We start from the raw sequence: 26,039 nt of genomic DNA, 5'->3' as shown, positions 1-26,039 counted from the left end.
TGTGTGTATGAGACAAAGAATTAAAGAGGCTCCGTGAAAAAGAGAGAAAGAGTGTGCATATGAGCGAGAGTGTGCATGTGTGTGAGGGGGGATTAGCAAGAGTACGTGCAAGAAAGTATGCGTGTGTGCATTAACGTGTGTGTGAGACAGATGAAAAGTTTGTTAATGTATGTAGGTATAATGAGGGTGTGTTCCTAAAAGATGGAAAGTGCGTGTGCAAGAGAGAGAGTTAGGTGTGCATAAAGACAAAGTGTGCATGTGTGTATGTAAGTATATATGTGTACGTGAATGTATGTGTAGATAAGGGTTGTGCCTCAAATAAAGCCTGCAGCTTTAGATTGGAAAAGCCTTTTCAAATATATTAGTAAGTGCCACCAATGCTGGCGAGACTTTCTCACCTCAGCCTGCTGTTAGCTGGGACCGTGAACTTAAGTAGTGACTATGCTCACCCACAGCCCACATGCACTCACCGTTCTTTCTGCCAAAGGCTCCCCTGACTGCCTCTGCTGGTATCTTACAAACGTTTCCTTGAGGAAGTAGAGATAGTTCATTTTGGATGACATGGGAAAGGACAAAGACTCCACATTCTCAGAATAAGCTGACTGTCCATCAGGCAGACGTTGAGATTTGGAGACGGGGTAGTCAAGGCTGACTGAAAACTTGTCGATATTAGGAATGTTGTAAGCTGGATGGCATGAGTTTCGTGTGTGAGAGAGAGGGAGAGACAAAGACAGAGAGAGGGAAAGAGAGAGAGACAGACAGAGACAGAGACAGAGGCACAGAGTGAGAGAGAGCGAGAGACCTGTACTGGGAAACAGGGCAGTGATGGACACCTCTCTGCAAGTTTCCTGTTTGTGAACAAAAGTATGCTTTCCCCGGCACAGCATGTGTCTTACACAGTGCAGCCACTAATTATATTTGTCAGTTAGACTACACTAAGGTATAGAGTCCAAGTCACCTAGTTCTATTACAGAATCACGTCAGCTTACTGTGCTTAATTGAAGCTCAAATTCTGGGACAGCATGCTGCCTCAGTGGTTGGCAATGATGTCTCACAGCACCAGTGACCCGGATTTGATTCTTGCCTCAGGCAACTGTCTGTGTGGAGTCTGCATCTTCTCCCCGTGTCTGCGTGAGTTTCCTCCTACAGTTCAAAGATGTGCAGGTTACATGAATTGACCATGGCAGATTGCCCATAGTTTTAGGTGCATTAGTTAGGGGTAAATGCAGGGTAAGGGAATGGGTCTGGGTGGGTTACTCTTCAGAGGCTCGGTGTAGACTTGTTGGGCAAAATAGCCTGTTTCTATACTGTAGAGAATCTATTCTTTAAAAAAATTACAGAGGCACTCGGAAAGTGGGTTTCGTTGAAAGGTTTATTCTAGAACTGGGGGGTTAGAAGAATCAGGAGAGAGTGTCTAACTTGTTTGAGACTCTTAAAGTGCTAAGGATATGATGGAGTGGAATGTTTTATTTCTTGAAAATAAAACAATGTCAAAGTTGATCAGCATCACCCAGTCATAATAAATTCAGGCAGTAATCTAAAATGAACTTCCTCAGGCAGGGAAATTAAGATAATCGCTACCACTGGGAGTGGGGCGAATGAGCCACACACCCATAGGGAGTAGGGGGTGAATAGGCTCACGCTCGTATCGGCATTGGTTGAGGTGAATGTTATTGATGTGCGATCCCACGCCATCATTTAATGTAATTCTTTGTGATTCTTTCACAGGTGAAAACTATCCACTGCTAAGACTCCCTTTTCAATGTTCAATAATGAGGACAGTCATTTCATGATGCCATTTCATGTTTATTCAGAACTGCGTTATATAGTTCACAAATGCAACATGGTCATTGTCTAAAAGGGATGTTGGTCCACATTCTACCCAGATCTCGAGTTTACACACAAAATACTGGGGCCAATTGCAGCAGAAACCCCCCACTCACCAAACTGAACAAGCATTTCACTCGCTCCTGATGCCCTTTAATATTCATGTTGTTTCTAAATACTGTTTTGCTGCAGAAATTACATTGCAAAACTAAAACAAACAACAAAATGCCGCATGACTGACAGCGACTGATCCGGGTCATCGTTTGCCTCAGAGCTAACAGTCGCTGGCGCTGATGGTGTTGAGAAGAGGCGAGTTCAGTCAACTATGTCTCACAGTGTAGGAATACCTGTAGCCTTTCCTCCAGTCAGTGACCGGGTCTGTCAGGTAACTGCTCAGCCTGTAGCTTTGATCGCTGTCCGGGGACACGGGACTTGTGGTCACCCCGCCGTCTGTCTTTTTTTCCCTCCTACGTTCCAGAGGATCTGGCTTAAAATGACTCACCAGACAGGATAGATTCGCTGACCCCGTGTGTATTTGATCTGGCGAAGGAGGAAGCAGAAGGACAGAAGGTTTCTGATCATTACTACCGACGTGTGGGGAAAGAGAGCAAAAGATGATTAAATGTACGAACAAAAAAAACACTTTGACCAATGCATGAGAGGGAAAATTACGAAACATGTAAGAGTCTGAACTGTGTGCATCGGGATAGAAACTCTAAATTATTAATATATAATACTCTGACTTCATGTATTAGTACGCATGAAAGACAGCATACTTAATGCCTGACATTCTGACCTATGTGTGTTTGAGAGACACAGAACAGGAGACGGGTTTATTCCTATCTATAACGCTCTGACATATGTGCTTAGGTTTGTGTATGAGAACGAGGCAAGAGAGAATTAGTGGCATATTACACGCTGTCCTGTATGTGTGAGTGTGTGTTTGAGAGAGAATACTTAATAGGAAAATCTGATCTCTGTGTATTTGCGTGTGTTAGAGAGACAGGGAGAGGATGAGAGTTATTAACATAACTATCTGATCTGCGTGTGAGAAATGATTATTAGTATATATAAAACACTTTGACTAGTATGTGACAGAAATCTTATAATGGTTCCCGCAGAAGGGCCACTGGACCCGAAGCTTTAACTCTGATTTCTCTACACAGATGCTGCTAGATCTGCTGAGCCTTTCTAGCAATTTATGTTTTTTATTAAGACATACGATAAGACTTGCGTGTGAGAGATATAATTATTGATGTAAAATCTGATCTAGGTGTTATGTGTGTGAATATGAGAGACAGAGAATTACTTATATCCATAACACTCTAATCAGTGTGATTGAGTGAGACAGTGAAATATTAATATAACTCCGACCTCTCTCTGTGAGTAAATACTTGATATAATCCATCTGACCTGTATTGTGACAATGAATTATTGTTGTCGTAATTTCTAATGAGTATTAGTGTATATGTCAGAGAGAGGGAGACAAACAGTTACGAACCTAAATAACACACTGACCTCTGTGTTTTTGTAAAACAGAGAATTATTAATATAAGTATGACTCTAACCTGTGCCTTTTTATGAGGGAGAACTATTAATATAAAGGAGACCTCTGTGTGTGCATGTATGAAGGGAGTGAGGTGAAATAGAGATAGAGAGAGAGAGAGAAAGAGAGAGAGAGAGAGAATCATAAGGACAATTAGCACACTGGCGTGTGCGTCTGTGTGAGAGAAGTATTAATGTAAGATTGACCTGTGTAGTTTAAAGAGAATTTTGACGTTAGTGCTGATCTGTGTCCTTGTGTGTGCGTGATAGAGAGAGAGTGAGAGAGAGCTAGGGAGACAGGGAGAGAGAGAGAATATAAATTGCACGCTGGTCTATTTGAGTGTGAGAGAATTTTTGATTAAATCTCGGAGCTACGTGTGAGATGTGTATGAGTGAGAGGGAGAATTGTTAATCTGCTTAACACACTGACCTGGGTGTTTTTGTGAAAGGAAGAACTATTAATATATCACTGACCTGCTTGTCAGAGAGAAATCTAACAATGTCTGACGTGTTTGTCCTTGCGTGTGAGCGTGTTCATCTGTGTTGGGGGTGGGGGGGAGAGATAGAGAGAGAGAATTGTTGATATAAATAACACTGGCTGCTAAATATTTATGTGAGAGAGAACATTTAGGCGACTGCTGGACATGCACACGGATAGCAATGACTTGAAGGGTGCGTAGGTTGTAACTTTTTTTACATTAGGACTAAATCTCGGCACAACATCGAGGGTCAAAGGGCCTGTTCTGTGCTGTACTTTTCTATGTTCTGTGTTCTATGTTCTAATGATTAATGTAACACTGACCTGTGTATGAGAAAGAGGGCAAGAGTTAGTAATATAGCTATATGATCTGCTGTGAGAATAAACAGTGTTATGTATACTCTGACCTATGTGTGACAAATATTAAGATGATCTATCTGACGTGCGTGACAGAGAGAATTAATGATGTACGCTTTGTTCTGTGTGCATATGTCAGTATGAGAAAGAGAGAGGAAGAGAGAAAGAGAATGAATTACGAAGATATGTAGCATTCTGACTGGTGTGTGCGCGCATATGAGACAGCCAATTACAAGTATAACATTGTCTATGTGTGTGTGTGTTGGGGGGGGGGGGGGGGGAGAATTATTGATATGAACCATTTGACCTGTGTGCATTTGTGAGTGAGAGTATTATGATTGTGTGTGAGAGAATTTTTGGTAGAGTATCTGACCTGTCTTTATGCATATGTATGTGTGAGTTTTTCAGAGAGAGTAGGAGAGTTATTAATGTAAAGAGAACTAAAATATCTATGAGTTTGCGTGTGAGAGGGAATTATTAATGTAACTGTGACCTGCATTGTGTGTGAGAGAAATGTTTTACAACCTCTGAACTGCGTGTTTGTTAGAGATTGGGAATTATTCACATATATAACACACTGACCTTTGTGTGTGTATGTACGTCAGAGAGAGAGAGAGGGGGAGAAAGTATGATCGTTATGTCTTTGTTTGAGAGAGAGATTGGGTATACAATACTGATCTGCGTGTCTAAGAGAGAGTTATTGATATAATCTTGACCTGTGTTTGTGTGAGAGAGAGTTATTAATATAGTCTCTGATGTTTGCATTTGCGTGAGAGATAATTACTAATGGCTCACCGACCTGGATGTGGGAGAGAATTATTGATAAACTCTGATGTGTGTATATTTGCATGACAGAATTATTAATATAAATGTCACACTGAACATTCTATGCATTGGGGTGGGGAGGGGACCATTCAGAGTGGTAATGTAAATAGATAGGTCTGAGATTGTATCCAGTAAGTGTTACATTGATAATTCTCTTTCTCACAAACAAAAGCAGTTCAGAGACTGTATCAGTAATTCTCTCTTACACACACCACTCAGAGTTACGTTAATAGTTGTCTCACTTAGAAACACGCACAGGTCAGACTTTTAATTGCTTCAATCTTTCTCTCTGTGCCTCTCCGTCTCTCATACAAAGGTCAGCGTTACACGAATGTTCTGTCTCTCACACGCATACAGTCTCACAAGTGTTTCATGGATGTTAATACTTCGCTCTCTCCATCTCTCTCTCTCCCTCTTACCTCTCTCCCACCTCTCTGTCTGGTCCCCTCCCCACCCCAATGCATAGAATGTTCAGTGTGACATTTATATTAATAATTCTGTCATGCAAATATACACACATCAGAGCTTATCAATAATTTTCTCCCACATCCAGGCCAGTGAGCCATCAGTAATTATCTCTCACGCAAATGCAAACATCAGAGACTATATTAATGGTAATGTGAATAACGCTTTGACCTATGTGTGTCTGAGAGAGACAGAATTACTAAAATATAGATAATATCCTGACCCGCTTGTGTGAGAGGGGATTTTTGTTATAATCTCAGACCCGCGTGTGTTTTACATTTGAACGACAGATAGGGAGAGAGAGAATTATTAGAAGCCCTGACTTGTAAATGTGACAGAATTATTATTAGAATCTCTGAGATGTGCGTGTGAGAGGGGATTATTGTTGTAATCACTGACCTGGATGCATTTTTGAGAGATGGGAATATAAATATATCACTGACCTGTGAGTGTGCGAGGCCGAATTACTGATATAATTTCTAATCTGTGTGTTTGTGATAATAAGAATGATTAATATAAATAACACATTGACTTGTGTGTGCGTGTGTGTGTGTGTACACGCGTGCACGCACATGTGCATGTCCATCAGTGTGTGTGAGGGAGAAGGGGACAGAGAGAGAGACTAACAGATAGATTAATATAAATAACATTCTGACCCTGCGACTGTCTGCATGAGAGTGAATTATTCATGCAACACTGACCGGTACGTGTGAGACAATTACTGATATAATCTCTGACTCATGTGTGTGCACGACAGAGAATTTTAAAATAAAAATAACAACAATTAGTAATAAATATAATATGATGCTGGGTATTCCTGTGAGAGAGCGAATTGTTAATGTAAAACTGACCAGTGTGTCACACACAGGAGAGGAAGAGAGAGGATAATTGATGTAAATAATACTCCGATCTACGTGTGTCTGTGAGACGCACAGAATTATGAAAAGAATGCCGAACTGTATGTGTGAGAGAATTATTGATATATACCGTACTTTTACCTCTGTGATTGAATGAGAGAGTGAGAGAATTGTTTTACAATACTGAATTGTGTGTGCAAGTTCAATTTGTTGTGAAATGTGTCAAATTGTGAATTAGCGAAATTTGGAGAACTGAATCGACACTGAAGGGATAAAAATTGATTTAATCTGAATGATAAAGAGAGACAAAGCAGAATCATTTACTGTGAACAGACAGAGCGGTCCCACCTCCGAGGATGAACCACAGAGGAGCGTTCCAATGCTGTGTCCCACCAAGGACCCAACCAAGAACTGCAGGCGGCGAAGAGGAAAAGTATTAATAATTTGTCTTTTTCCACATTGCACCTTTCTCGGGGAAATGAGAGGTATGTGGGTAAGACGTATGCGCAGACTAGATAGCGATTCAGTAATCCCTCTCACCTCTGAGGACCCTGACAGCGCAGGGTTTAATCCAGACACTAACATCTCTGGAGATCTGACTGAAAGCCCTCACATTTCAGCTGGGCTCTGCAGAAAATTGCACAGTGAGGATTGCTGAAGATAGCGCTATGTCCTCATGTAGTGATGTTTCAGACGCTGCTGTCAATTTGAACGGTTCTGAACCCTGAGTTATTGTATTGGTCTGTCTCACTGTGATAACCAACTGAGCTATCCCACACAGGACAGTAATTGATGGAAAAGTCACCGGAGACCAGGTTTCCGATGGTGAGGATGTAAATGTTACTGGAGGTGTCTCGAGAAGGTTGGAAATTGTCAGTGAAGCCTCTGAAAATGTCATTATCGTGCTCATACCTGATCACCCAGACCGGGGCTTCTCCGGGACTCTGTCGGTACCAGAGCAAATCGCAGCTGCCAACAAAACCGTTCTGCATCGCACACTTCAATCGGGTGGTCTGACCGGCAGAGACTGGGTCAGGTGATGGCCTCGGATTGAGGACAGGAACAGCCAAAGTGCCTACAACTGCAGTAGTAAAACACGCAGATTGAGAGATTTTGCCAGCAGGTGTGAAACAGTACGGCGTGGGTATTTAACGGTCAGACATTAATCCAGAGCAATTTCTGACCTGTTACATGGAGCAGCCGAGCCGAGCAGCAGATACAGCATCGTAAGCATTTCTGCTGGCGAATACACGGAAACGGTCAGCTGACTGAGTGTTGCCTTTAATCGAAACATTTGTTGTGAACTCCCAACAGCCCCTCTGCACCTAGTGTCAGTAAATCGGAGAGGGCTTTCCCGCCTCTATTGATTCAGTGGAATGTAAGTGAAGGCCCAGCGACCAGGCAACTGGACACTAGAAGTTTTCACCGATCTCCTTCTGGCTTTTCAGTCAACGTCCATAATCTGAGCTTCCATGTTTGTGGTGCTTAACATGTGATTGGATTTGGTTCTCATAGGAGTACAGTTTGTAAGTGCAAACATAGGCTATTCGGCCCATCAGACCTGCCTCTGCCATTCAGTAGGATCATGGTTAAACATAAAAATCAGTCCCCTGTTTCACTTTGTCCCCCAATACCTTTTGATCCCTTTAGCCCGAACCCTATGTCCATTTCCTTCTGAACACATGGACTTCTAAAAATGGTTCACACTTCCCTTTTTCGTTCTCTGAACTTCCACGGTATCACAAAGCCACAGAGTCATACAAGCTATCACACAGAAATAAGCCGTTCAGCTCAATGCATTCATGCTGACCTGTTTCATAGATTTAAAGTAAGGAGCAGGACGTTTCGAAAACATTTGAGGAAAACTGTTTTCATCCACAGTGTGGTGGGTATGTGGAACGCACTGCCTGTAAGGGTGGTAAACGGAGAATTCCCCATAACATTGAAGATGTATTTAGTTACGCAAGTGCTAGAAAATGGGATTGGATTAGTTAGGCGATCATCTTACATCAGCGCAGACATGTTGGGCTGAATGGCCTTTTCCTGTGTTGAAGACCTTTAGGACTCTGAGACACAAGTTTTGACTGATCTCTTCAAATATTTTCGAAATATTAATCATATCACTTTCAAAAACATATTCGCAAAGCTGCTCTGAGTCAGCACCCTTGGCAGAGGAGATGCACTGCTAGCATTTGTCTCACAATAATTTTTAATCTGGAATGGTGCAACCATCAGTGACGTGAACTCGCAGAAGGAGGAAATGAACCTCTTTGGTAGAGTTGACTTTGAGGAGGAATAGAAAGTCTGAAACGGGATGTAGACTGAGTCAACAATTGGGGAAGGAAGTGGTAAATGCACTTTGATGTGGGAGAATGTGGAGTTATATGCTGAGGTTGCCGGAATGGAATACAGGATATTTCTGAAAGGGCTGGGATAGCGAGTAGTTAATTTGGACTGAGATGAAGAGAAATTCTTTCGCTCAGAGCCCGGTGAATCTATGGCATTCTCGATGCCTGTCAGAGATTCTAATGGGCAGAAATTTGTGCACTAAGTGAATTGATGGATATGGGATAGGAAAGTGCAGTTGTGAAATAATTATCTTTCATTGTAGTGAATGGAAGAGAAAGGTCAAAGTGCTGAATGGCCTCCTGTTTCTTAAATGGAGTCCTCAGTTTGATTTTAAGGCTTTTTGCTTTCAAAGCTGCTGTACAACATCACCCTTTTAGCAATCTGATTAAAGCCATCTGAATGATGCTTCACAGAGTCGAATAGGGGGTTTCAAGGTTGACTCTGCATCTGCGTTCAATGCAGTACACGACTCGACCTCGGGGCACCTGGAAGGCGTTTCACGTGCCTCAATCTAGCTCCCAAGAGGCAAAACGATGCTGTTTTTGACCTGTTTGTGGAGGGGCTGCAGGTGGTTTGGTCCCTCGCTCCAGATGGAGGGGAAAGGAAGGGTTATGTCGTTGGAGGAATTGAAATCTCTCTGATCGCTGAGCAATTAGCAGCAGCAACACTCGTGGCACCATCAGTCGTCGGCCCCAAAACATCACACAAGCGGCTGTGGCTTCGCCCACGAGCTGGAGGGAAAATGCAGAGGCTCCATCAAACCCTTACCTTCTTAGACATGTCACACATTTACACAAATGGGGCCACGATAGACCGGTCACTCTGAGTAATCAAAGTGGAGATGAGCTTTTCACCCTCTGGACTCTCATAGTCTCCAGTTTACTCCTGTTCCCATCACTCAATCCCCAGATCTCACACCAGCTTTCACTTATCCAGCACCAATACCTCTCCCTGCACACCTTCTTATTTCTGTAACATTCCCCCGCTCCTACACGCCTCCCCATATCTGCTGCCTTATCAATCAACACACGTTTTCCTCTCTGCCAACTCAACAAAGACCTATACCTATTCGTCTTTCTGTAACCACCTCAAGCCTTTACCCGTCTCTCTATCTCTTTGAACACTTCCAGCCACTAAATCCTTCTTTATCCCTATTACCTCCTCAAGTTCCTCTGTTATTCCCTATCTCTGTTACCTCCTCAAAACCTACCCACCTCAACATCTCTAAAGCCTTATTCAGGCCCTTTGCCTCTGGAACTCTGAAAACACCTCCAGCCCTTGAACCCCTCCATTTCTCTGTAAATTACTCCAGACCCTACACCACTTTATATCTCTGTAACATTCTCCAGTCTATGCATCACTCTATCACTATGTGCTCCTCCAATTTCTCCTATCTCAGTAATCTTCTTCAGCGCCTGAACCGCTTCCAATTTCTTTTACCTCCCTCAGCACTGAAATGCTGCACTATCTCCATACTCTCCTTCAATTTTCCATTCCTTTTCCTGTCTTCACCACTTTCCCCCGATCCTCGATTCCTCATTATTTCTATCTCTGCCCACACCCTTGACTTTTGTAGTAATCATGTCAGATCCCTATGCTCTTTCACTCTTACTTCCACCAGCCCCTACTACCCTCCATATCTGTGCAATCCCCTCCACTCACAACATTCCTCCCTATCTCTATAAGATCCTCTGTACACTAAAACTCTTCCTATCTCTGTTATCTCATCCGGACTCAACATTGTTTTTATTTCTGTAACCAACTATTGTCACTACACTCGTCCTTATCTCTGCCACGTGCTCTAGCCCCTAGTCCCCTCCCCATTTCTGTAAACTCCTCCAGGCCCTACACCCCTCTCTATCACTGTCACCTCCTAATGCACCGAGACACGTTCTTATCTCTGTGTCCTTCTTAAGCTCATACATCTCTCCCCACCTGTGTTACTTACGACCATCCCTATGTTCCTCCCTATCCCTGTCAGCTCACCAAGTCCCTACATCACTCCTTAGCTCTGTTATCTGCTCCCGATCATACATGTCTATTTATCTCCATGACTTCATCCAAACTTTGGTTCATCGCTATTTCAAACAAACCTTCCAGTGCCTACACCCATCCCTATCTTTGTAAACACCTCAGGTCCCAATACGATTCACCATATATCTCCAATCGCCCCTACACCCTTACTTACCTCTGCATCTACTTCCAACACTAGCACTATTACCAATCTCTGTCACCTCCACCCGCTGCTGCCCCTGTCTCTATCTTCTGGCAGCCCTCCAGTTCCTACACCCCCTCCCCATCCCGTTCTGACACACTTCTCTATCTCTGATATTTCATCCATCCCTTAGATTCCTCCTTGATGTGTCAACACATCCAGTGCCGACACACATCCCCATGACGTTGAGCACCTCAAGTACTTATAATATTCCCTTGTTATCTCCACCAGCCCTACAACCCTCTATATCTCTGCAATCCCCTCCACAAAATTCCTCCCTATCTCTATAAAATCCTTTAGATACTACATCATACTGTACCTCGTTTAAATCCTACCAACCCCACACTTCCCCTTATTTCTGGGAGCGATTCCAGACCCGATATCCCTCCCTATCTCTGCCACATCTTCCAAACTCCTCACCTCTCCCCATCTTCGTAACCTCCCCCACCTCCTACAACCCCTACCTAAATGTTTCACCTCCTTCATCCTCTGCACGTCTCTGCTTCATTGTCACTACATTCTGACAAACTCTCTTACCCCCTTCTCCTCTCTGTAACCTTCTCCAGCCTTTGCACCTATCCTTATCTCTCTAACCTCCACCCGCTCCGACAAATCTCCCTCTTTCTGCAAACCTCTCCAGCGCGAAATCATCTACATATCGCTGCAATCTCCTCCAGGGTCTTATTATCACTTTATCTCAAAGGCCTCCTGCAGCCCTGACACCCCGTCTCTAACACTGAAACGTCTTTGAAACCTTATGGGATTCCCTATCACCGTAATCTCCTCTATCTCCAACAGTCGGCCTCTTTCTCTCACTTCCGCCAGTTACAAATCTTTCCCTAATTGTATGAACGTCCCTCGCCCCTACATTCCAATAAGATCTTTTATTTTGGCTATGCAAATCAAGATGGGACTTCGGGTTTCTGGGAAGCCGTGTGGATTGTTGCCAAATAAAGAGACCTGGCGTAGAGGTGCACAGATTCTTCAATGTCCAGTCGCATGTGACAGGGTGGTGAAGAAAGCCTCTGGCATGCCTGCCGTCATTAATCAGTACGTTGAGTATAGAAGTTGGGAGCTCATGTTGCAGGCGTACAGAATTTTGGTTGGCCACTTTTAGACTACTGCGTTGAATTCTGCTACATGAATGATGTTGTTAAATTTGAAAGGGTTCAGAAAAGATTCGCAATCATTTGCCAGGTTTGGCAGCTTTGAGCTGAATGAAGAGGCTGAATAGGTTGAGGCAATTGAAACTAGAGCGTAAGAGGCTGAGAGGCTTATAAACACTATAGAGCTTCATAAATTCATGAGAAGTATGGATAGGGTGAGTAGCCAAGGTCTTTTTCCCAGGAAAGGGTAGTTAAAACCTCGAGGGCATAGCTTTATGGTGGGAGGAGGAGATTTAAAAGGGCCCTGAGGGGCAGCGTTTTCAGACACAGGATAGTGTGTGTATGCAATAAGCTGCCAGAACAAATGGCAGAAGTGTGTACAATTACAATGCTTAGAAGGCATTTAAATGGGTACTTGAATAAGAAGGGTTTAGAAGGATAAGGGTCAAATTCTGGCAAATGGGACGACATAAAATCAACATATCTGTATGATTTGGACAAAAGGATCTATATCCGGTTTGCATAACTCCATGAGTCTATCTCTGTACCCCCTTCCAGACTCAAAACCCATCACTGTCTCTGTTACCTCCTCCAGCTCCAACATCCTCCCTTTGTATGTAACCTCCTCCAGGATCTGTACGCCTCTCCATATCTGGCACATCCTCCAGCACCTACTGTGTTCCCTATCTCTGAAGCCTTGGCCACATTCGACATACCTCCCTGTCTGTAGCTGCGACGCTGCTCCCTATGTATGCAACCTCTTATAGACTCTCCCAATCTTTTACCTGCTCTAGTCCCTTCGTCCCTCACTACCTCTTTCACCTCTTCAAGCCCATTCGCCCCTCCCCATTTATGTACTCTCCTCCAGTCTTGAAGAAATCTTGACTTGATGTAAAGCGTTTTTAAGAAATCCTTGAAATGCTTCGGAGAAATCATGTTTATTTTCACTTATAGAACTAATAGCCTCTTGCTCAGTATCGGTGTTTGTTGATGGATATTGAAACGTTACTTCCGCAAGAGGATCATGAGCGAGGAGGGGGAGGGCGAAATTTAAACTGAAACCCCTCATCTATGGTTCCATTCGCCCTCTGCGACCTAGCCAGGGGCTGCATTTAACAGAACCGAATTACTTTTGTTTTTAAGAAATAGAATTTCCAAATCAATGTTGGCCAGGAAATGCCTGCAGCACTTTTTTTTTATCTTCCTCTGACTTTGAGCTCCACTCGCAGTCCTTCAACATGCCATGCCTGATTAGTTGCAGGCTGCTCACTCAGAATAAGCGAGAAAGTTGCATTCATATAGCACCGTTCACATCCTCAGCGTGTTCCTGCGTGTTTTGCAATTAATTTTTGTACGGTGGTCATTTTGTGATGACGCTGACACGGCAGCCTTTTTGTGCACACCAAGCTTCCACAACGTCAACACTTTTTATTATTTTCATTCTTTCAGGGGATGTGAGCACTGATCTTTGGCCAACCTTTTATTATCGAATCCTGGCTCCAACTTGCGACCGCAGTGGTGAGCCACCTTCTTGAACTGCCACAGTTCCTGGGTGGTACAGAGAAACCCACAGTGCAGTTAGCGATATAATTCCAGCATCTTGACACGGCCACACTGGAGGAATGGAGGAGAGATGTCCAAGTTAGAATGTGTGGCTTCAGGGGAACTTGCAAGTGGTAGTGCTCACATGTATAAGCTACCCTTGTCATCTTAGCGGGTCGAGGCTGTAGGATTTGAGGATGCTGTTTCAGGAGCCTCGAAGAGTTGCTGCAATTTGTCTTGTAGTTGGTACTCTACTGCTTCTGAGTGTCGGTGATGAAGGGAATGGACAGTTGTGGATGCAGTGCCAATCAAGCCGGCTTCTTTATTCTGGATGATGTCAAGCTTCTCGAGTGCAGTTGGACTGCACCCAGAGAGGCAACCAGGGAATATTCCATCACATTCCTGACTTGTACCTTGTTGAAGTTGGAAAGTGTTTGGCAAGTTAAGAGGTACGTTGCCCACCCCAGAGTTCGCAGATTCTGCCCATCTTTTGAAGCTAGACTATTTATGTGGCTGATCCTGTTTTGTTTCCCAGCAACACGATTTCCACACACCTCACTCCAACCCGACTCATTGTAATGATTGCGTTGGTAAAGGAGATTAAATACTTCAGTAATTATACATGTGCTTTAAGGGAGTTGAGATGCAACTCAGTCTCACGTCTTGATTGAAGGGGATGAACTGTCTCCTCCTGGCCCAATGGATTCGATTATGATGAATGGGAGGTCCTTAGGGATCTCGTGGTTCAGAGGAACCTTGGAGTTCAAATGGACGCTTCTCCGAAAGATGTGTTGCAGTGACACAGGTCAGTAAAGAAGGCCTTTGGCACATTGGCCTTTGTTTGTCACGGCACTGAGTATAGAAATTGGGAAACTATTTTGCATTTGCACAGGACGTTGGTCACGCTAGCTTGGAGTATTGTGTTCAGTTCTCTCCACCTTGCTATCAGAAGAATGCTATTAAACTGGAAACGGTGCAGAACAAATTGACAAGAATGTTGCCAGAACTCAACGGTCTGAGTTATAGGTAGAAGGTGGAAAAGCTGGGGTTTTTTTTTCCTTTAGAGCATAAGAGACTGAGGAGGGAACTTATCGAAGTGCATAAGGTTATGAGAGGCCTGGATAGGGTGAATGCTGTCAGAGTTTTTCTCAGGGTATGGGAATTGAGCACTAGAGGGCATCCGTTTAGGACGAGAGGGGAAGGAATAAAAGGGAACTCGAGCAAAAACGTTTTTAGACAATGAGCAGTACACACGTTGAATGAGCAGCTGGTGTCAGTGGTTGAGGAGGGCACATTAACAAAATTTCAAAGACATTTTGACAAATACATGGATAGAAAAGGTTGAGAAGGATACGGGCCAAGTGCAGGGCAATGGGGGTCAGCGTGGACATTTTATTCGCATGGGCCAGATTGTGCCAAAGGGCCTGTCTTCATGCTGTGGGACTCCATGACTCTTCACGATTCTATGATTAGGTCAGGCAAGGAATTTGAGAAGTTGAGCTTGCTCTTCCAGAGAGTGAACTGTAGCGAAGTGCATTAAATCGATGCACTTCTGGGGAATCTGGAGAAGTGGAAGGGAAGAGGGGATAAAGGCTCATAATGAGAAATATGTGAGAAGATGCAAGGAGGCAGGAATGGTGCATCAGCACTGGTATGATCTGGTATGGGCTGAATGGCCTCTTTCTCTGCCTTGTATCAACCTTGTATTTTGTCTTACCAAAGGTGTCAAAGATAGTTTGAATTCATCAGGACAAGACACAAGGATACAACATTTCAAAGGGAGCAATAATGTATATCACAAGAGAAAATGAGGCTATTTGGATTACAACAAGGTCCAGTGCGCTGATATTGATACAATCATCTCGAGCTGCCTTTCTGTAGGGAGCGAAAAGGAGGCAGTGGATGCTGGTCCAAGAGTAGTCGGAGGTGTTCATTTTGGCTGGAGAGGACATATCCCTTCCTATCTACATGTGTGGAGCTAGCATGCATAAGTCAACCACATTCCAAGCTCCAATAAGTAACCTAAATTAGCTGCTTGTGCAATTCGTAGATCACGTGCGATTACTGAGTAAATTCTGTCAAACTGTGAAATGACATCTGACGTTAGGTATTCTTTTCTGTGTTTTGCATGCGTTTATTGAGTTGGGCCAGTATCCTGTGTCTTGATTAAAGGCAAAGGGATGTCCTGTTGGGTGCAGACTCTTGAATTTTTATACCAAGTACGTCTGATAATTCCTGAACCGTCGCCACATTACTTTTTCTCTAATTGTCCATCTCCCATCAATAACAATGCCCCGATCGGCCTATCCTCACCCTGACTTCCGTCCCCATTGCCCAACACAGTCACACACTACCTCACATGCTGCATCCAGATCCCGTCAGCTCCATCTGGAACAAACTACAATGATTTTTTTCATCATTTTAATGTAAAATCTCTTCTCAATGTTGGTTTCGAGCGTGAACTCTGAACTAAAGTTGATTTTTCGTCTCTGGATGCCAGTTTGTGTTGAAAGGAAAACAGACGATACATGCTTTTGTTTATTTGTGAGGCCAGGTTCCTGAACAGAAGGTTCTGAAGTTGCTTCATAAACAGGGGAGAGCTTAAACAGAGATCAGAAGTTTTCCATTAATGACGTGAATACCTGGTCATTGATTCGAGCAATTCTGGAAAAGACCTGCTCAAGCAGATGGCATATGTTGGGACTTCGTGAAGCAGATGGTCATGCTTTCAAGGAGTGCTCAGAGTTTCATTTGTGTTTTAGACAGTGTCTTCTATGAGAAAAAAGGAATGTTTGCTTTTACTGTTACAATATGAGGGTTTGGAGGTTCTCCGTCTAACATCGTTTATCAGATTTTGGAAGTACAGAAAAAGTAAAACTAAGTCATAAATACTTGTGCCTTTATCTGAGTGAGTTGGAGAGGTGACCCTGATCGACACAGTCAACATATAAGTCAAGAAAACATTATCCTATGCTTGTGGAACATTACATCATGAAAGCCAGTGAAGTCTTCTGGCTGGATTTTTTAATTGTTTATGCCTTAACTGTATTCATTTGTCTGCCTTCTCTTCTGTGAATGGGAATGAAAACATAAGTGCTATCGCATAGACCAATCTCTTTACTACTCAGTCTTGTCCGACTGAATTTTGGACATTTCAAATAATTTCCTAAATCTTTTGTTTAAGAAATGAACTAGTGTTGAAAATTGCTTATTCATCAAGTCTGAGATTCGCATTGAAAAACTTCTGGTTAGAATTCATTGGGGTCAATTTTGACGATCTTTAATGAGATTAATTTCATTGCATTTTGAATCCGCAGGTACAAAGGCTAATTGGTTCTGCCCCCATGCTGTAACACGCTATGCCACCAAGATACATCCAGCAGGGATAGAGCCATTTCAGGTCACGTTGCCATGGTGCCCACAGTTGAATACCTTTTCTATCTAGTGTACCGTCATGGGTGTGAGGAAAAGTGAAAGTGTGTGTGTTTGGAAGAAAACAAGATGTTAAGGAGAGGCATACTTGCACATTTGAGTCAAAAGGACTCCATTGGGGGATGTGGGGGGAGTAGAGTTTATTAGAGCTATCACTGTAATGATAACGTACAGCCTCCACCAGGTAAAAACCCTTCTTGACAAGCCAAGTGCAGTACTCCTTGGGCGTTGATGTAGTGCACATTGTATTTGCTACACAAGCCAACAATATTTCATTGAGCCTCATTTGTCAGGCCCCTTCGACATTCCTGAGGCAGACGAACAGCCACAGAGCGAGGGTAAGGGCGACTCAGAAGCTAGGAGCAGGAGGAGACCATTCAGCCCTTTGACCCTGCTCTGCTATTCAATCTGATCATGGCCTCAAGGTCTAATAACCCTTTTCTCCCTTGATGACTTCATTATCTAATAAAAATCTGTCTTTTCACGGGCCGAGCGAGGAAAGGACAGGGAGGGAGGCCAACTTAAACAGAAAGAGCTCAGTTAATCGAGGCTCAGGGAGATCCAACTGACGGAATGTATTCCCACTCCCACTTCATTCTTTCACAGGACTTTGTCGAGCTGAGCCCGGCAGACTGGAGTAAGAAATATGGAATTGTCTCCCTAATTAGTTAAAACCCAATGGTGAGGACTTTTTAAACAAATGACACTCGACAATAGCTGTCACCATCACTCTGAATCAGATTAGGTTCTAGATTTACTGACGAATATATTGAGTAATCCTGTGATGGGATTAAAACCAATCTGGGCATGTTCAAAATTCCTTGACCTCGGCTTTGCGAGTCCAGTGATATTACCAGGAGGGCAACCCCAGACCAGAATGTCAAATCAGGATCATAGGTTTTCGGAAATACCTTGCCCACGCTGGAGATACAACACTACCCTCAACTCCACGTTTTCATCTTGCACCCAAGTGGCAGTGACTTTGTTTAAACTTCACTGGTGGGCGCAGCTGGATGACACATCTGGTCGTGCTGCACTCACTCAGGGCCACATGGGTCTGCTAGCTAAAATTTCAGAGCTCAAAACATGAAGGCAGTGACTGAATTTGAAGGTGAGACTGGGTGCAATGTGCTTCAGTTTCGACATATGGGGAAGAAAGAGAGGAGGAAGGTGACATCGGGCAACAGCTTCTTAGTAAGATCAAGCCAGGGAGACGTGGCGAGAGAAAAAGTGTGATTGGGACGTTATTAAACTGTGAGAGAGAGAGAGAGGAGAGAGAGAGATGGGGGAGAGAGAGGGATTCAGGGAGGAGAGCGAGAGATAGAAAGGAAGACACAGGGAGTGAAGTGAGTAATCCTGTGGTGGGATTAAACCAATCTGGGCATGTTCAAAATTCCTTGACCTCGGCTTTGCTGGTCCAGTGATATTACCAGGAGGGCAACCCCAGACCAGAATGTCAAATCAGGGTCAATGGTTTTCGGAAATACCTTGCCCGTGCTGGAGATACAACACTACCCTCAATCCACTGCAAATCAGGGAGTGAAGTGAGAGAATGAGAGAGAATAGGAGAAGGAGGGGGTGGGAGAGATTGAGAGAGAGAAAGAGAGAGATAAAGATAGAAAGGGGGAGAGAGAGAGGGGGAGGGCTGTAAAATGATGGATAAGGGAGAGGTGATGGAGGGAGCGAGAAGGTAGTGGAAATAGGATTAAAGAGAAACAGGATGAGAGTGAGTGTTGTTATAAACAAAGGGCGTGACATGTACAGAAGAGGAGAGGGAAAGGAGATTCAGTCGAAGAGTGAAAGAGGAATTGGATTGAGAGATACAGTAAGAGAGAGATTGCAAGTCAGAGATATGTCGACAGAGAAGGACAGCAAGAGTAAGGGAGGGATGGGTTTGACAGAGTGTAACAAAGAGTGAGGGAGAGAGCAAGAGACGGGAGTCATAGTGGGCAGCAGTAAGGGCGAGAGGAGTGCAGCGGAGAGCGAGGGGCCAGGAAGGAGGTGGGAGAGTGAGGGCTTTGAAAAAGTGGAGAAGGGAAAGATATGGAGGGAGTGACAAAGTTGTGGGCAAGAGGCATAAAATGAGACAGGATGAGACAGAGTGTGGTTAGAAAGAGAGAGGGTGACAGAGACAGAGGAGGGAGGGAAATTCAGACAAGAGTGAGTGGGAGAAAAAAAGACTGGAAGGGCATTGAGCGAGACAATAAGAGAGAGATAGTGAAACTTGAAATAGTTTTGAAAGGTTTTGTAATGGATGTTGCCTGGGTTGGAGGGTTTGAGATTGTGGGAAAGACTTAGTAGACTGAGGCTGTTATCTCTGGAGTGTTGGAGGCTGAGGGGTGCCTTCGAGACTCTTGAGAGAATCCTGGACTCTTCACAAGTCTCTTTGCACTTTTGATTCAAGATGAAGTGTTGGAGGCTGGCGCAATTACAACATTTAAAAGGCATTTGAATAGGTATATGAATAGGAAGGTTGAGAGGGATATGGGGAGAAAGTGAGGTCTGCAGATGCTGGAGATCAAAGTTGAAACTTTATTGCTGGAACAGCACAGCAGGTCAGGCAGCATCCAGGGAACAGGAGACTCGACGTTTCGGGCACATGCCCTTCTTCAGGAATGAGCAGAGAGTGTTCAGCAGGAGAAGATAAAAGGTAGGGAGGAGGGATTTGGAGGAGGGGCGTTGGAAATGTGATAGGTGGAAAGAGGTCAAGGTGAGGGTGATAGGTCGGAGTAGGATGGAGGCGGAGAGGTCAAGAAGAAGACTGCAGGTCAGGAAGGCGGTGCCGGGCTGGAGGGATCCAGCTGAGACAAGGTGGGGGGAGGGGGAATGAAGAAACTGGTGAAGTCCAAGTTCATCCCCTGTGGTTGGAAGGTTCCCAGTCGGAAGATAAGACGCTCCTCCTCCGACCGTCGCGTTGTTGTGGTTTGGCGGTGGATGAGTCCAATGACCTGCATATCCTCGGTGAAGTGGGAGGGGGAGTTGAAATGCTGTGCTACAGGGTGGTTGGGTTGGTTCGTCCGGGTGGCCCAGAGGTGCTCTCTGAATCGCTCCGCAAGTAGGCGGCCTGTCTCCCCAATATAGAGGAGACCACACCGGCTGCAGCGGATGCAGTAGATGATGTGGGTGGAGGTGCAGGTGAATCTGTGGCGGATATGGAAGTTTCCTTTGGGGCCTTGGAGAGAAGTGAGGGGGGAGGTGTGGGCGCAAGTGTTGCACCTCCTGCAGTTGCAAGGGAAGGTGCCGGGAGTGGAGGTTGGGTCGGTGGGGGGTGTGGATCTGACAAGGGAGTCGCGGAGGGAGTGGTCTCTACGGAAAGCTGATAGGGGAGGGGAGGGAAATATATCCTTGGTGCTGGGGTCTGTTTGGAGGTGGCGGAAGTGACGGCGGATGATGCGCTGTACATGGAGATTGGTGGGGTGGTAGGTGAGGACCAGTGGGGTTCTGTCCTGGTGGCGGTTGGAGGGGCGGGGCTCAAGGGCGGAGGAGCGGGAAGTGGAGGAGATGCGGTGGAGGGCACCGTCGACCACGTCGGGGGGGAAATTGCGGTCCTTGAAGAAGGAGGCCATCTGTGTTGTACGTATTTTGAACTGGTCCTCCTGGGAGCAGATGCGGCGGAGACGAAGGAATTGGGAGAATGGGATGGCGTTTTTACAGGGGGCAGGATGGGAGGAGGTGTAGTCCAGGTAGCTGTGGGAGTTGGTTGGTTTGTAGTAGATGTCCGTGTTGATTCGGTCGTCTGAGATAGAAACAGAAAGGTCTAGGAAGGGGAGGGAGGAGTACAAGACTGTCCAGGTGAATTTGAGGTCGGGGTGGAAGGTGTTAGTGTAGTGGATGAACTGTTCAACCTCCTCGTGGGAGCACGAGGTAGCGCCGATACAGTCATCAATGTAGCGAAGGAAAAGATGGGGGGTGGGGCCAGTGTAGGTGCGGAAGATGGATTGTTCCACATACCCTACGAAGAGGCAGGCATAGCTGGGGCCCTTGCGGGTGCCCATGGCTACTCCTTTTGTTTGGAGAAAGTGGGAGGATTGGAAAGAAAAGTTGTTCAGGGTGAGGACCAGTTCGGTCAGTCGAAGGAGGGTGTCGGTGGAAGGGTACTGGGTGGTATGGCGGGAAAGGAAGAAGCGGAGTGCTTTGAGTCCTTCGTGATGGGGGATGGAGGTGTACAGGGACTGGATGTCCATGGTGAAGATGAGGTGTTGGGGACCGGGGAAGCGGAAATCCTGGAGGAGGTGGAGGGCGTGGGTGGTGTCACGAACGTAGGTGGGGAGTTCTTGGACTAATGGGGACAGGACCGTGTCGAGGTATGCCGAGATGAGTTCGGTTGGGCACGAGCAGGCTGAGACGATGGGTCGTCCGGGGCAGTCAGGTTTGTGGATTTTGGGCAGGAGGTAGAAGCGGGAGGTGCGGGGTTGTGGGACTATGAGGTTGGAGGCGGTGGATGGGAGGTCCCCTGAGGTGATGAGATTATGGATGGTCTGGGAGATGATGGTTTGGTGGTGGGGGGTGGGGTCATGGTCAAGGGGACGGTAGGAGGAGGTATCTGCGAGCTGGCGTTTGGCCTCAGCGGTGTAAAGGTCGGTGCGCCAAACTACTACTGCGCCTCCCTTGTCAGCTGGTTTGATGGTGAGGTTGGGGTTGGAACGGAGGGAGTGGAGGGCTGCGCGTTCCGAGGGTGAGAGGTTGGAGTGGGTGGGAGGGGTGTGGGAGTTCAGGTAGCGGTTAATATCGCGGCGGCAGTTTGCTATGAAGAGGTCGAGGGCAGGTAGGAAGCCAGCACCGTGCCTTCTTCTTCAATCAAGCTTCGCCTCCGTGCCTTCTTCTTCAATCAAGACTCCCGCCCACCCTCTGACGACCCCTTCTCCCACCTCCAACACACCCCGTCCACCTGGACACCCCGTGCTGGCCTCCTACCTGCCCTCGACCTCTTCATAGCAAACTGCCGCCGCGATATTAACCGCTACCTGAACTCCCCCACCCCTCCCACCCACTCCAACCTCTCACCCTCGGAACGCGCAGCCCTCCACTCCCTCCGTTCCAACCCCAACCTCACCATCAAACCAGCTGACAAGGGAGGCGCAGTAGTAGTTTGGCGCACTGACCTTTACACCGCTGAGGCCAAACGCCAGCTCGCAGATGCCTCCTCCTACCGTCCCCTTGACCATGACCCCACCCCCCACCACCAAACCATCATCTCCCAGACCATCCATAACCTCATCACCTCAGGGGACCTCCCATCCACCGCCTCCAACCTCATAGTCCCACAACCCCGCACCGCCCGTTTCTACCTCCTGCCCAAAATCGACAAACCTGACTGCCCCGGACGACCCATCGTCTCAGCCTGCTCGTGCCCAACCGAACTCATCTCAGCATACCTCGACACGGTCCTGTCCCCATTAGTCCAAGAACTCCCCACCTACGTTCGTGACACCACCCACGCCCTCCACCTCCTCCAGGATTTCCGCTTCCCCGGTCCCCAATGCCTCATCTTCACCATGGACATCCAGTCCCTGTACACCTCCATCCCCCATCACGAAGGACTCAAAGCACTCCGCTTCTTCCTTTCCCGCCGTACCACCCAGTACCCTTCCACCGACACCCTCCTTCGACTGACCGAACTGGTCCTCACCCTGAACAACTTTTCTTTCCAATCCTCCCACTTTCTCCAAACAAAAGGAGTAGCCATGGGCACCTTTATGGGCCCCAGCTATGCCTGCCTCTTCGTAGGGTATGTGGAACAATCCATCTTCCGCACCTACACTGGCCCCACCCCCTATCTTTTCCTTCGCTACATTGATGACTGTATCGGTGCTACCTCGTGCTCCCACGAGGAGGTTGAACAGTTCATCCACTACACTAACACCTTCCACCCCGACCTCAAATTCACCTGGACAGTCTCGGACTCCTCCCTCCCCTTCCTAGACCTTTCTGTTTCTATCTCAGGCGACCGAATCAACACGGACATCTACTACAAACCAACCAACTCCCACAGCTACCTGGACTACACCTCCTCCCATCCTGCCCCCTGTAAAAATGCCATCCCATTCTCCCAATTCCTTCGTCTCCGCCGCATCTGCTCCCAGGAGGACCAGTTCAAATTACGTACAACACAGATGGCCTCCTTCTTCAAGGACCGCAATTTCCCCCCCGACGTGGTCGACAGTGCCCTCCACTGCATCTCCTCCACTTCCCGCTCCTCCACCCTTGAGCCCCGCCCCTCCAACCGCCACCAGGACAGAACCCCACTGGTCCTCACCTACCACCCCACCAATCTCCATGTACAGCGCATCATCCGCCGTCACTTCCGCCACCTCCAAACAGACCCCAGCACCAAGGATATATTTCCCTCCCCTCCCCTATCAGCTTTCCGTAGAGACCACTCCCTCCGCGACTCCCTTGTCAGATCCACACCCCCCACCGACCCAACCTCCACTCCCGGCACCTTCCCTTGCAACCGCAGGAGGTGCAACACTTGCGCCCACACCTCCCCCCTCACTTCTCTCCAAGGCCCCAAAGGAAACCTCCATATCCGCCACAGATTCACCTGCACCTCCACCCACATCATCTACTGCATCCGCTGCAGCCAGTGTGGCCTCCTCTATATTGGGGAGACAGGCCGCCTACTTGCGGAGCGATTCAGAGAGCACCTCTGGGCCACCCGGACGAACCAACCCAACCACCCTGTAGCACAGCATTTCAACTCCCCCTCCCACTCCACCGAGGATATGCAGGTCATTGGACTCATCCACCGCCAAACCACAACAACGCGACGGTCGGAGGAGGAGCGTCTTATCTTCCGACTGGGAACCCTCCAACCACAGGGGATGAACTTGGACTTCACCAGTTTCTTCATCCCCCCTCCCCCCACCTTGTCTCAGCCGAATCCCTCCAGCCCGGCACCGCCTTCCTGACCTGCAGTCTTCTTCTTGACCTCTCCGCCTCCATCCTACTCCGACCTATCACCCTCACCTTGACCTCTTTCCACCTATCACATTTCCAACGCCCCTCCTCCAAATCCCTCCTCCCTACCTTTTATCTTCTCCTGCTGAACACTCTCTGCTCATTCCTGAAGAAGGGCCTGTGCCCGAAACATTGAGTCTCCTGTTCCCTGGATGCTGCCTGACCTGCTGTGCTGTTCCAGCAATAAAGTTTCAACTGAGAGGGATATGGGTCAGGTGCAAGCAAATGGGACTAGACTCGTTTAAGATATCTGCTCTGCATAGACGAGTTGGCTAAAGGGTTTGTTTTCATTCCATACATCTTCCTGACTCAATGACATGGCAAGGCAGTGATATATAGAGACGGGGGTCGTGGGGGAGGGGATGTGGGGGGTGAGGGGAGAGAGAGAGAGAGAGAGCAAGGGGGAGGGAATTGACAGAGTACAACAAAGACAATGAAAGAGAGTGGAATCAGTGAGGGCAGCAGTAAGGGAGGGAGCAGTGGAGCAGAGGGACTGTGATTGAACACGGGGGGTGTGCGTCGGAAGAGTGAGTGACAGCGAGTACAGAAGGTGGCATGCTCAAATACAGAGTTTGAGGAGACAGCGTGGGTGAGGGGGGACGAGCGTGAGTGACAACGAGAGAGAGAGACAGACTGAAGGTTGTCGCCGATGCTATCGCAGCAGAACAGAGACCCGAGCTGTTATTTGAAAAGGTTCAAGGATTCACAAGCTTTGAGGACCCAGCAACTCCATTTAATGGCAGTCGAATGCAGCTGCAAGTGTTAGAGCCAGGCAGATCAGCTTGCGCCGGGAAAATACCGTACCAAAGTGCCACCTAGTGGTACGAATGACCAGCAATAAGGAGTGGCAGAATGGAAATGATTTCTTGGCAAAGCAAGGGAGAGGGATATAATGTAGACGGATATCACTTAAGGTCCATGTGCGTGGAAACACGAAGGGCAGGAGAAGATGATGCTTTAATCAAAGGTGTTGCTGTAATCCGTCCAACTGCAGTTGATGATCTCTCTAATGTTGGTCTTACAGGGAAAGTCCCAGACTTGCTCGTTAGTATTGTCATTAAATTGTCTGGATGGATGCTGTATTACTAAGTAACTTTGAGGAAAATGTAGAAACTTAATAAAGAATGGGTTAAGTGGCTAATGGGCAGGAAAGTGGAGTTAATGACATGATGGCATTGTATGGTGGAACAGGATGAATGGTATACTTCTGTCCTTTTCGAGAGTGTGGTGCTGGAAAAGCACAGCAGGTCAGGCAGCATCCGAGGAGCAGGGAGCATTGACGTTTCGGGCATAACCCCTTCATCAGGAGTGAGGCGTGTGGATTGGGGCTGAGAGATAAGTTGGAGGGGTTGAAGTTGAGAGAGGTTGCTGGGAAGCAGTAGGTGGATGACAGTGAGGGAGAAGGTGATAGGTCAGAGGAGGCAGTGATGGACGGTTCCAGAGGGCGGTGCCAAGTTGGAGGTTTGGGACTGGGGTAATGTGGGGGGAGGGGAAATGAGGAAGCTGTTGAAATCCACATTTATCCCGTGTGGTTGCAGGGTCCCAAATGAAGGATTCCTCCTCCAGGTATCGGGTGGTAATAGTTTAGTGATGAAGAAGGTCCAGGACCTGCACATCCTTGATGGAGTGTGAGGGGGAGTTGAAGTGTTCAGCCACGGGGCAGTGGGGTTGGTGGGTGCAGATGACCCAGAGATGTTCTCTGAAACGATCCACCAGAAAGTGTCCTGTCTCCCCGATGTAGAGGAGACCACACCGGGTACAACAAATGCAGCAACTTCTGTCCTCGATCTTGTCTGCAGAGACTGAACAACCGCATAAATGCTGAGTCTCTGCAATGACAACAGAACCTCTCGAGGTAACATGGCGGACATATATGTGTCACCACGGCCTGAGCCCACAAGGGTTTACCTCGCATTTTCTAAATGCGTTTGACAGAACAGTGCCTGCATCCTTTAGTAAGGGAGCAAAATTGATGATTACAAATAAAAAATGCCCCGTATAACAAAGCAAGGAAATTATTGGTGAGGATAATTAAATCAGGCATGATCTCATTAAATGGTGGTGCAGACTCAATGCGTGTG

The 26,039-nt window shown here is 46.6% G+C and overlaps 1 pseudogene; it reads right to left on the bottom strand.

The window, feature by feature from the left end:
• Positions 1-2,101: 2,101 nt before the first annotated feature.
• Positions 2,102-7,579, bottom strand: LOC122542060 (immunoglobulin lambda-1 light chain-like; annotated as a pseudogene).
• Positions 7,580-26,039: the final 18,460 nt, after the last annotated feature.

Source organism: Chiloscyllium plagiosum, unplaced genomic scaffold, assembly GCF_037043375.1.
Source record: "Chiloscyllium plagiosum isolate Xiang-an unplaced genomic scaffold, Cpla_swu_hap1 HiC_scaffold_50, whole genome shotgun sequence".
Lineage (NCBI taxonomy): Eukaryota > Metazoa > Chordata > Chondrichthyes > Orectolobiformes > Hemiscylliidae > Chiloscyllium > Chiloscyllium plagiosum.
This window is presented reverse-complemented; position numbering and strand designations above follow the sequence as displayed.